We start from the raw sequence: 12,505 nt of genomic DNA on the forward strand, positions 1-12,505 counted from the left end.
AAGATATATATTCTTATAAACTGAAAGTTTTAAAGGAAAGAAAAGGATTCCATGAGAAGACCTTCCAAGAATGATTAGGCATACCCAGGCAGTAATCATGGGCGAATATGATCCTTGAGCACCACAGATGCAACTTTCTTCAACGAAGAGCATGCCTTGAGCAGGTCAGGTTCTGAGTGGGCAGCTGAAACAAACATCCTAATTCCCACAGGCAGTGGGCATTTATCCTGAGTTGATCTTTTTGAAACCACTACAAATACGGACTCTTCTTTCAAGGCCTGTAATTCGTAAGTTATTCGAATTAGACACTTGGGTGATGGAACTCAAATACAGGCATCAAACATAAAGATGAAGCAAACGGTGGGTTCACTTACATGATTAGCAAGGTCTTCTAGGAGAACCCGTTGACTTTTCGAGTCTAAGGAAAACAATGGGTGATTCTGGATGGCTTGCGAGTGACAGCCCTTGTACATTAGAGAGTCCTGTAATTGCAATTAGTTCAGAACCAGAAATGGTGTGATCAGTTGCACAAAAATCATGTTTGTGCTCTAAGTTCTAGGCACCATCTGGCTATCATCTACCGCCAAAGGAAGACTTCTACTTAAAAATGTTTGATTCTCACAAAATTTAGAACATTTTAAACGAGTATTCCTTCAAGTAAATTACAGAGGTGCTTCTGATGTTATAAGTTGATGAGAAAATATCAGGAATTTTCAAGTACAGAAAATGTTTATTTTTTTTTATAGGGAAAAATTTACATTTTTTTATCTGATACCCCAAAAAGATAATGACCAAAGTATTTTCCAATCTGATTTTGTTGAGTTACGTGATTAAGTACGAAGATACTAAAAGCCCATTTGCTTGATACTTTTGGCGTTTGTATTAAGCTCAAGGCGCCAGAAGCACTCTAGGCGCTAAGACCTCTGCTACACAGGAACGAGCGCATGATTTTAGGTTAGGGAACGAGCTTCTAAAATTTTAGGAAGGAACAAATTTATAAAATTCTAGGAGGACGAAAACAGATTATCATTTATCAATAGAAAATACAAAGAAAAAATCTAAAATATATGATAATTTAAAATTTTCAGGGGGACCGGAGGCGATTGCCCCAGCCGCCCCTCCCCTTGGTCCATCACTGCCTCCGTATAGCTTTAGGTGAAAATTAGTACGTTTTCATGTCAGATTTTGTTTTTAAATTAGCTTTTAGCAGACAGAGATTGGCCATATAGCATTGATCGGATGAGACAACACATCGTCAGAGAAACAAATGAAACTCTCAAAACCGTATAAAAATTTGTTCAAAACTAACCTTTCCATATAATTGCAATGTTTTCCTTCAGCTTTGATGTCAAGTCAGGATTTTGCTCTAGGACGTCAATAGCAGTAATTGCAGCACTAGCTAAATATGGGGGCAAGGATGCAGAAAAGACATATCCAGAACTGCTCAAACGCTGACAAAGATAACTAAAATTAGCCTTCTAAAAGAGAATAAGGAGGATGTCTGCTCAAATAATGGTTAAGAGTACGACTGGGCCATACTTCCACGTTCAATGATACTAGGTCATAGTGTAAAATATACATACTTGATGATCAATGACTAGCAATTCCGGTGCGAAATCCTCCTTCGGTAGCCAATGCATGCCCCATAGAAGCAGTAACAATGTCTATCTTCTCTATCTGAGATTACATGTAACTATTAATCACCGAGTGAAAGCAAAAGTATAAATGTAACTAGAAAAGTTATGAACAGACCGGAACCCTGCAGTATTCAGTGAGTCCCCTTCCTGAATGGCCAAGTACACCAATTGAGTTACTCTCATCCAATAAAACACGGAAGTGGTACTTCTCTCTCAGTTTGATGATCTTGTCCAAAAGAACTATTTGACCAGAATTCTGCGCATTTAACCATAACTCTTAGCTACACAGCAAGTGAAATATTAAATTTATGAAAGAAAGAATTCTAAAGACATGAACCAACCATTAGAAGGTACCACAAACTTAGACCCATTTTGATGCAAGTGCATCTACTAAGATGCTAACAGAAATGGCCCAATGATTCCTTAGCACATTGGCTCTTATAGGTTTCCCTCAAAAGAAGCCTCACAAGGTTGGTTTCAAGTGTCTTCATATAAACTAAAGTCTTTTTACAAAATTTCCTTAAGACAGGTGTGACAAAGTAGATGCTTGTCAAGATAACAATTAACAAAATCTATAACTGTTCTTATACCTTGAACGTGTTAAGTAACTTTTCTATAGATTGAAGATTGCAGCTTTTCAGCAATTCTATTAAGGGAAATAGCCAACTGAAAACAAACAAGTCATTGCAACAGAAACAATGGCCATGACTTAACGAAGTTATGCAATTACTAATCGTGTGAGAAAATCGTTTTATTACTACAAAAGTGAGACGTGATGAGGTGTTCTCATGTGTTGTGATATACAAAATATTAGGAATTAATTTAGCAAAATATTAAGGATTCACTTAATTGTATATATTCACTGTAATATTCATCTTTCCATATTTGGATACACAATTAATAGTATAAATCAAACTTTAGCTTTTGAGTCAGACAATCTGAATTATTCATTAGGGGTGAACATTCGATCGAGTCGAGTCAACAAATTTTGAGTTATTCGAGTTGACGTGTCATATTTTACAACTCGAAGTTAACTTGAAATTTTTTCGAGTCGAGTCAAGCTAAAAAATTCAATTCGAGTTATTCGAGTATCTATATTAATTTTATTATAATTATTTATAGTATTATGGCACGAATTTGTTCCAATGTTTTTCTTTCTCTAACCATATATACATATTTCACATTATAATGTTATTTAATATATCAAATACAATCTAAAATTATAAAATATATTCATAGTTTTATATTTTAAAGAAACTATTTTGAGGGTAAAATATTGATGAGAATATAAAGGAGTCAAGGAGTAGGGGTGTTATTGGGGTGGCTTTGGATTTGTGCGTAGGGAAGGTTGTGGGTGTCTTGTGTTAGGTTAAGGCTATTTCTGGTCTGTACCTTATTAGTGTTTTTGGATAAACTTTGTATGAACGTTTTGGATTTTTGAATAAAATTGAGGTACTCTTTTCCTTTTCCGCTACTTAGTGGCGACCTTTTGGTTAGCCGATAAGTATGAAAGTTTTTTAATGAGACCTCGTACTCTTATAAAAATAAAAAGAGTCAAAGAATTGATAGGAAAAATTTGCAAACAATTGTAGTCAAAATATCAAATTGAGTAAAATTCAAAGTTAAGGGACTAAATAAAAAAGTACATTTTTAGTAAAAAAAAAGTAAGAATTGAAGTTAGATATGTATTCTATTGTGGTATATGAGCATGTGGTTCAAATTTGTTAAAAACATATTTAAAATAAAGGATGAATTGAAGAAATAAGGAAATTATGAAAAATTGAGGGACTAAATTGAAAAATAGAAATTTTGTTATCAAAAGTGGAATTGAAAGTATATATGTATTCTACGATGGCTTAGGAGCATGTGGTTCAAATTTGGTAAAAATAGACTTAAAATGGAGGAATTGAAAGAATAATGAAATCATGGACTAAATTGTAAAACTGTCAAAATACTTGGTCAAATTTTCGGTTTTTCGAGTAACTCGAAATTTCAAAATTTCAAAATTTCAACTCGACTCGTACTCGAAAACCGAATTGATAATTCGAGTTGACTCAAATAACTCGAAATTGAAAAAAAAAATTGATTTTTCGAGTCGAATTTTGCTCACTCCTATTATTCATAAACAAATCTCTCTTTTCCTTTTTTTTCCTTTCTTTTCTCCTTTCTTTTATCCAAACCTTCAAATCTTTCTTAATTTCATAGAACCACAATTTCAAATACATCAACAGTTGCAAAATTTGGCAGCTAAAGAGCAGCTCCCAATCAAGGGAAAAGAAACTTCCTTGGGAGTTAATAATTTTATGATAAATGTATGTACATGTGACATGAAGTCATGAAGAAAAAAGAAACTAAAGGATAAGTGGAGAATAAGAAAGCAAACACTCAAACTTCCATAATTAAAGATTATGGCTTCCCAGCAATTTTATTAAAGGAAAATAATCAACCCAACACATAAAAGTAAACCATTGCCACAGCAAAACAGGTTATTGCTATTGACTGTTTAGAAAAATAATGAACATCTAGTGAGAAAATGGTTTATGACTATGAAACTAAAACATTCCCTTTAATTGAAGCATCTTTCACACAGTGCCAATTTCCATTAATTCAATAGCTTAAAACGTTGACAGCTAGAGTAATCCTTAACAGGAAAGGAAACTTCATAATAAAGATGACTACGCGCAAATGACTCCATAAGAGGATCAAGGACAATATTATCTTTTTGCAAGGATGTAAGCCTAAGAAATATTGTTAAGCAAATTCTTCACATCAGTAGTCATTTATGGAAGCACTCTCGAGCACTTATCCTATTTTGTTCAGAATTTGGTATACCACAACAAAAAGATGAAATGGTTCAAATGAGAATTTTGTCAAGGATTCGTAATTATGTAAGGAAGACTATGTGGGAAATGAATGTTTAAAGTACACCACAATGACATGAAAATCAACAATGCAGACTAGCACTACACATGTTTATTGTCAGAAACATTTTAGAAATAGTCCAAACTACTCTAATACTGCCACCATATAAAATTTGGCCATTTCAGAAGGTAAAGTGTATCATTGTTGTTTATTGAAGACGAACATGAGTGAATGCTCTTCAAAATACCACTAGACTTATTTTTTATACCAATAACTCATGGCCTGGGAAGTAATTTGAGACAGACTGCTATAAATTTGACACTGTATGTGTCAAACTTACAGACTGCTATTTGATACTGAGGACTGACCAGAAAACCAAATCATTAAAGCTTATACATACATCCCACATAACATACCTGATACACAGCTTCAACCACAATGTAGCGCCTCAATTTCTTAGCTCGCTGATTCTTAGCAGTAATTTTCTCTAGAGTCTTTTCTAGAGATTCCATATCATTGTGCTTAAAATATACAATGGTGCTTCTAGAAAGGTACAGACCATTTTGTATTCCCCAATGGACTCCCTCATCCCTAGATAACCACACACAAATATAATACACAATAATGAGATAGAACCCCACACCAGAACATTTCTAAATAAAATTATCAAAAGAAAATATAAAATTATGCTAATGCTAGGAAACCATGACAATAGAATATCCAAGGCCTAGAAAGGTTACAAACATCATATGCAGTCCCTCAAAGAAAGAAAAAAACAAAACATTTTAAGGATGGAACAACTCAAAAAAACAATTTAGACCTCTGAATACAATCTCCATCACTTAAAATTTCCATCTGTTCCATTTTTACTAAATATAAAAATAAAACAAAAAGGAACTAAACTTCAGTCTTCATGTGGTTTCCTCCAAAACTCCTTTTCAAGCAAACAACAACCAGAAATCAACATACAACACACCAAAAATAGATGATATTAATACCACAACTTCCTGGGAACCAAATAATAAAGCAAAAAATGATCCCCTGTCTAAGCATTATTCATGCATATATGGTACCAAGTAGGGTTGTAAATGAGACGAGACAGATCGCGAGCTACTAGAGATCGACTCGATCTTGGCTCGATAAATACTCGGATCGAATGGACTCGACTTCGTTTCGGCTCGAAAAGCTCGTGAGCAGCTCAAAAAAATGTTATATTATAATTTTAGATTTTTTAAAATTACATTATTAAAAATATATTAAAAATACATTATTGATGAATAAATATTCTTGAATTGAAAATGGTTAAAAATTATTTTTGAATAAATATTCTTATATTTATTTTAAATTAATAAAAATTATATTTCTAATGACAAATATTTAATATATTTCTAATGATAATATTTGTAATAACTAATGTTTAAAATTGTTGTTATATTTTGAGGTTTCGGGTTCAAATATCATAAATATCAAGGGTTTGAGCATATAATATCAAGATACTATATTATACTTACCTCATAACTAATTTTTTATTTGACAATAAATATAATATAATAAAAAATATGACTCAATTTAAATATTAATAATTTAAAAACATATATCAAAATAGAGTGTAACCGATTTAATTAAGAAAAAAAAAACAAGTCTACTCTCTCTCCTTTCACTAAGCCATCTCATTCCTTCTAATTATGTGATATGGTTTTAGGGTTTAGGGTTTAGGGTTTAAATTATGCACATGAAGCTAACATACAAATTATGCAAAATGATGTTATGTGACTCCTAAATAAATCATTCGCATACTTATACATAAACATATCAACATGCAAAATAAATATACACAACTAATTAAAGAAAACAATCCTAAACAGGGGCTAAATTAAGAAAAACCTAAATGTAAGGACTAATTAAAGCTAAAATTTAAACAATTGAGGGATTGTTTTGTACAAAACGCATAAATCTAGAGAGCCTAAAGCTAATTTACCCCTAAGGTTACGGTGGCTAAACGATAATTAACCCCAAAATTAATTAGGGTTTAGAACCTAAATTAAAACAAACCTAAACTAAATATTCATTTCAGCCGCTCAAGAAATCAAGCCTCACGTCCTCACCTTCCCCCCCTCTCATTCTCACGCAGTCACGCCATTAGCAACGGTTGGTTAACCCAAACACAAGCCTTACCCGACCCTAAACTCTCCTATCTTCACTATTATAAAACCCCCAAACACTAAGACTACATGCAGCGACCCCCAACTTCTAAGGTCGATGAGTTCGACTATTATAAAACCCCTTATTTTTGACAGTGAGGCTCGAACAGGAAGCCTCTACAAACAAGTTGTGGTTGGCTTTGGACCCAAAGAAGAACTAACTAGTTAAGTCTAAAGGGCGGATTCTGAGTTAAACAGGAAGCCTGTAACTCGGGAAAAGATCGATTCATCAAATCTTCTTCTCTTTGCAGAGGTATGATTTTGACAGTTTCCTTTGGGGATTTGAATTTTTCGACGGTAATCTTTGATTTGTTTATTTTTCGCCCCGTCGGATATGTCTGCAAATTTTCTTTGACCACGCAATTTTCACTGTGATTTAGTTCTTTGTATGATTGTTCTTCTATATGTTCTCTTTTTATTTGATATTGATGCGTTGTGCGTTCGTGGCGGTGTCGGCATCCTCCTGCTGTCTCCACCACATTTCTATTTCAGACATGGTTAGATATCCACATTTCTCAAAGTAATTTTGACATTTTGCTTCACAAGATTGGAAATGATAAAGGTTTAAATATTATATTGGGTATGCTTATTATCACTTGGTTTTGATCTCACACGGCTGTTTCTTCTGTGAGAAATTGCCTTGACATTATATTAGTTATTTGAAGCTTACTGAAATGGAACTTGAATGGGTAACTGGAGATTAGGAAAAAGAATCGAGCAAGTGTTTTCTTGCTAATCGTTGATGCCCCTATTTGCTGTTGATTTTTTTCTGTTGTTTATTCTGGTTTCCGTCCCCCTGAGCATGGAGGGTACGAACAATGCATCGGTCTCCTCTTCGTGGCCGACAATATGGCATGGGGTCTTGTAGAGCAAGGCATGGCAGATATGGGCACGGTGTGGGTCTTGCTTGGGGTGCTGGAATTGGTAAGACCAATGCAGCTCAATTAATTAGTTGTTGTTGTTCTTCAGGTGGGAGCATAGGTGACTGGATGGGGAGCCGAGCCTTTGTGTGCTCATGGGTGGTGCTTGGGCAGCAGGGTATGGGAGTTACTGCTTGGTTGTCGTGCTTCACGTGGGGACTAGTGTTTTAATTTAATTTGGGTTTGATGTAAAGGGACTCCAGACATTTAATTTGGATTTTGGATTGAATTTCAAAAAAAAATTATCCTAAATTTCTTGTAATTATATTTTTATTTTTTAGATTTTTTATAGTTCATACATTCATATTATAATGTATTGGTGATGGTTGATTAAAGGGAAAATTATTTATATATTTTAAATGTAATATAAGATTTTTGTAGGTTCAAATTCGAGTTTGAGTTTGAGCTTGAATCGAGCTCAAATTCGAGCTTGAGTTCGAGCTTGAATCAAGCTCAAAATCGAGCTTCAATCGAGCTCGAGTCTCGAGCTTCAATCGAGTTCTTGAATTTTTTTTGAGTTCGAGCCTTTTCGAATTTGAGTCGAGCTCGACTCGGCTCGTTTACACCCCTAGTACCAAGCTCTCTCTTAATGAGGCTATCCATTCATGAACTTTCACACAAAACTGATGTATAAACATTTAAAAGAATTTGCCCAAAAAATGGGAAAAGAAAAACACCCATAAGGGATTCTTGGAAAAGTTATCAACATTCCAAAAAACACTCCCTCTTCTAGTTGGTTTTCAAAGGAAATAAAAAACCACAACTTTAGAATGGAAGGAAACTAATTAATATAAGGGACAAGGTCCAAGTTTACCCTTCTAGTTAGGGTGATAGGTTAAATTTAGGAGTTGTTTTTAATTTGGTTCAAAGATGGTGAATCGTTAACAGTTGAAGAATATTTAGTGAGAAATTTAAAGAATAACCCACACAATATTCTAAGCTTTTAACATCAGTAACCAAATTAGAATGATCAATAGTATAAACAAAGGAACATATCATAGAATATTTTAACTTTTGTCCACTTTTTAACCAAATTATAGTGGTAAAGTGCATATGTTAGGAGACGAGATAAATATGGACCTTCTCCCTTTAAAGATAAAAAATTATCAAAGTTAACAGTTGAAGAATATTTAGTGAGAACTTGAAAGAAAAATTGACATGATAGTCTATACTTTTTAACATTTTTAATCAAATTAGAAGGCCCAACAGTATAAACAAAAGAACATTTCACAGAATATTCTAACTTCTGTCCATTCTGTAACCCAATTAGAAGGTATAGCTGTAAATTGCACAGGTTAGGAAATGAGGTAAATTTGGAACTTCACCCTTAAATAGTTATATTGAGCATGATAACTCAAAGTTATGCCAATCAAAGCTTTAAACAGAAGATAACATAAAGAACTACATGGGATGTGTCGAAAAGACTGTTTTTCTTATATATTTCAACAGTGAAAAAACTTACAAATAAATACACCTAGGGCCTATCTTAGGTAACTTCTAAACTAGATAATAAACTACTTCTAGTAATAGAATACAACCCTTAGAGTAAGGGATCCTAATCAAATAAAATATTTACAAATCCTTCAATTAAGGAAACTAATCTCTGACACTCCCCCTCAAGCTAGGGCATGGATGTCTTCCATCCTCAGCTTGTCTGTTAACTTTTGATAGTCTTTACCAGGTAATCCCTTCGTAAGTATGTCTGCAACTTGATTTCCAATGGTTACATAGGGAGTACAGATTAAACCATTGTCAAGTTTCTCTTTTATGAAATGTCTATCCACTTCAATATGTTTTGTTCTGTCATGTTGAACTGGATTATGAGCTATGTTGATTGCAGACTTGTTATCACAGTATAGCTTCATTGGTCGATCTCATTTCACTTTTAAGTCTTCTAAAATAATTTTCATCCATAATAACTCACAAATTCCCAATGCCATGGCTCGAAACTCAGCTTCTGCACTGGATCTAGCCACCACATTATGTTTTTTACTTCTCCAAGTAACTAAGTTTCCTCTAAGAAAGGTGCAGTAGCCTGAGGTTGATCTTCTATCAGCTATTGATCCTGCATTGTCTGCGTCTGTGTATGCTTCCAGAGTCAATTTCTCCTCTCTTTTAAACATAATTCCTCTGCTTGGTGTACCCTTCAAGTACTGTAAGATTTGAACTACAGCCCTTAGGTGTGATTCTTTAGGGTTGTGCATGAATTGACTCACAACCCCAACAGTATATGCTATACATGGTCTGGTGTGTGACAAATAGACGAGTCTTCCCACCAATCTCTAAAATGAATTTCTATCAACGACCATATCACCCTCCTTTGAGTCTCCAAGCTTATGATTGATTTCTATGGGTGTTGCTGCTGGTTTACATCCCATTTTTCCAATTTTCTTCAACAAATCCGAAATATACTTTTGTTGAGATATAAAAATCTCTTGATGTGAGTGTGCCACCTCAATACCAAGAAAGTACTTTAATCTTCCAAGTTATTTCACTTCAAACTCTTTTACAAGGCACTTCTTTAAGTTATCAATTCCTTCTGAATCATTACCTGTAACAATAATATCATCTACATACACCAACAATATAGTTACTCTCCCTGAAGAAGAGTGTTTCACAAACATAATATGATCACCTTAGCTTTGTTTGAAGCCTTGTCCCAGCATTACTTTGGTAAATCTCCCAAACCAAGCTCTTGGGGACTGTTTTAGTCCATATAGAGCTTTCCTTAATCTGCAAACACTTTTTCCAGTAGTCGAAACAAATCTAGGTGGAATATCCATGTACACTTCTTCCTCAAGGTCTCCGTGTAAAAAGACATTTTTGATGTCAAACTGCTACAGATTCCATCCCTGGATAGCTAATAAAGAAAGTAGTACCCTCATTGTGTTCATCTTTGCAACAAGTGCAAATGTTTCAAGATAGTCAATCCCATAGGTTTGAGAGTACCCCTTTGCCACCAATCTTGCTTTGTACCTTTCCAAAGAGTCATCTGACTTGTATTTTACAGTAAAGATCCACCTGCATCCCACTGTTTTCTTTCCTTCTGACAGCTTTACTAAGTCCCAAGTCTTTTTTTTTCTAGTGCCTCCATTTCTTCTTTCATAGCCTTTTTTCAGTTCTCATTTTCTACCGCCTCTAATGTTGTTTTAGGAATAGTGATGTCATTCAGGCTAGTAAGGAATGCTCTATGGTTGGGTGAAAGGTTTTTGTAGGTTATAAACACATAGGAGGGAAGTTTAGTGGTGCAGGTTCTTTTTCCTTTTCTAATGGCAATGGGATATTCAAAACCAGAAGCAGTGTCATTATGTTCAGAAGCAGATATAACATTGCATTATCATTATGTTCAGAAGAAGTTTCAGGATGTACCTCAAGCTGTATAGGAATAAGTGTAGGAGGAGTAGGAGCAGGAGCAGGAGCAGGAGAAGGGAATGATTGAATCTGCATAAGTGCCTTACTCCTCGAATAGGTCCTTAGGGGGCAAGTAGTATTTTGAATATCGGGTTGTGATATGTTAATGACTGCTTGAGGAGTTTGAGAAGAAGATGGAGTAGGAATAGGAGAAGATGGCTGACTAGAATTTATTTCTGCAGAAGGAAGAGTAATAGGAGGCTGATCAAGAAGGGGTTGTAAAAAAAGGTATGCTTCTGCTTCCTTATCTTCCCTAAAAGATATCTCCCCGAGAAGTTAAGGAACAGTAAAATAACTTTCCTTTTCAACAAAAGTAACATCAGCAGAAGTATAGAATTTTCTGGTAGGTGGGTGATAACACTTGTAGCCTTTTTGAGAGGAGGAATAACCAATGAATATGCATTTCAAAGCCCTTGGGTCAAGTTTACCTCGGTTTTGAGAGTGGATGTGAACAAAAGCAACACCTAAATACTCATGTATAATATCTTTTTCTAAGAAATAATGAGATAGGAATTGATTAAAGTAATCTCTGGCATTGTCAGATCTGACTTTCTTAATTTTAGCCTCAAACTGAGTCTTAATCATGGTGTAAAAAATTTTAAAGGTAGAGGTAACATTTGACTTTTTTTTCAGAAGATAAATACAATTAACTCTGCTGTAATCATCTATAAAAGATACAAACCACCTAACCCCAATTATGTTAGGAATGGTAGAGGCCCCCCAAACATCACTATGAATAAGAATGAACGAATGACTGGTTCTTTTATTACTTGCTGGAAAAGAGGAAAGTTTATGTTTTGCAAGTTCACAAACTTCACAATAAAATTCATCAATATTTACGGTTTTACATAAAGAAGGAAACATAGTTTTTAAAAGTCTAAAAGGTGGATGACCAAAGAAGAAAATGATGTAGCCATATATGGTCTTTATTGGCTGTAGAATTAGATAAAAAAGACAAAGGTTGGGTATTCAAAACACTAGTTGGTCCACCAAGGACCTCGAGGTAGTATAGGCCTTTTATTTCCCTAGAACGCTCAATCATCCTCTTCTTTTCTTGCTCCTGAAAAGTACATTGTGTTGGATAAAACAAAACACTGCAATTAGTATCTTTAACAAGTTTTGGTATAGAGACAAGGCTAGTTAACAATTAGTATCTTTAAGTAGAAGAGTTAGGTGATGAAATTTAGAGAAGAATTGGTCATATGATAAGTGGCTCCTGAGTCTATTACCCAGGAGTTTAGGGTAGATATGCGAGTGGAGGCATCAGAATTCTGAGAAGAGGAAGAGGATATACATGAGAAGACCAGATTGAATGTACCTGTAGAGGATGGTTTCTCTAAAGATTCCAGAAGATTTTTCAACTTTTCTACTTACTCTCGGTTGAACTCAACAGATTGTTCATTTGACTCTTTAGCCACTTGTCTGGTTGCAAAAGCTATGTTCTGTCCCCTTGCTAAGCCTCCTTTTTCCGTGA

The 12,505-nt window shown here is 34.5% G+C and overlaps 1 pseudogene; it reads right to left on the reverse strand.

Annotated features, from left to right (window-relative positions):
* Positions 1-12,505, reverse strand: part of LOC120175816 — a 17,420-nt pseudogene continuing 4,915 nt past the window's right edge.

The sequence above is a fragment of the Hibiscus syriacus genome, unplaced genomic scaffold (assembly GCF_006381635.1).
Source record: "Hibiscus syriacus cultivar Baekdansim isolate YM2019G1 unplaced genomic scaffold, ASM638163v2 tig00112215_pilon, whole genome shotgun sequence".
Taxonomy (NCBI): Eukaryota; Viridiplantae; Streptophyta; class Magnoliopsida; order Malvales; family Malvaceae; genus Hibiscus; species Hibiscus syriacus.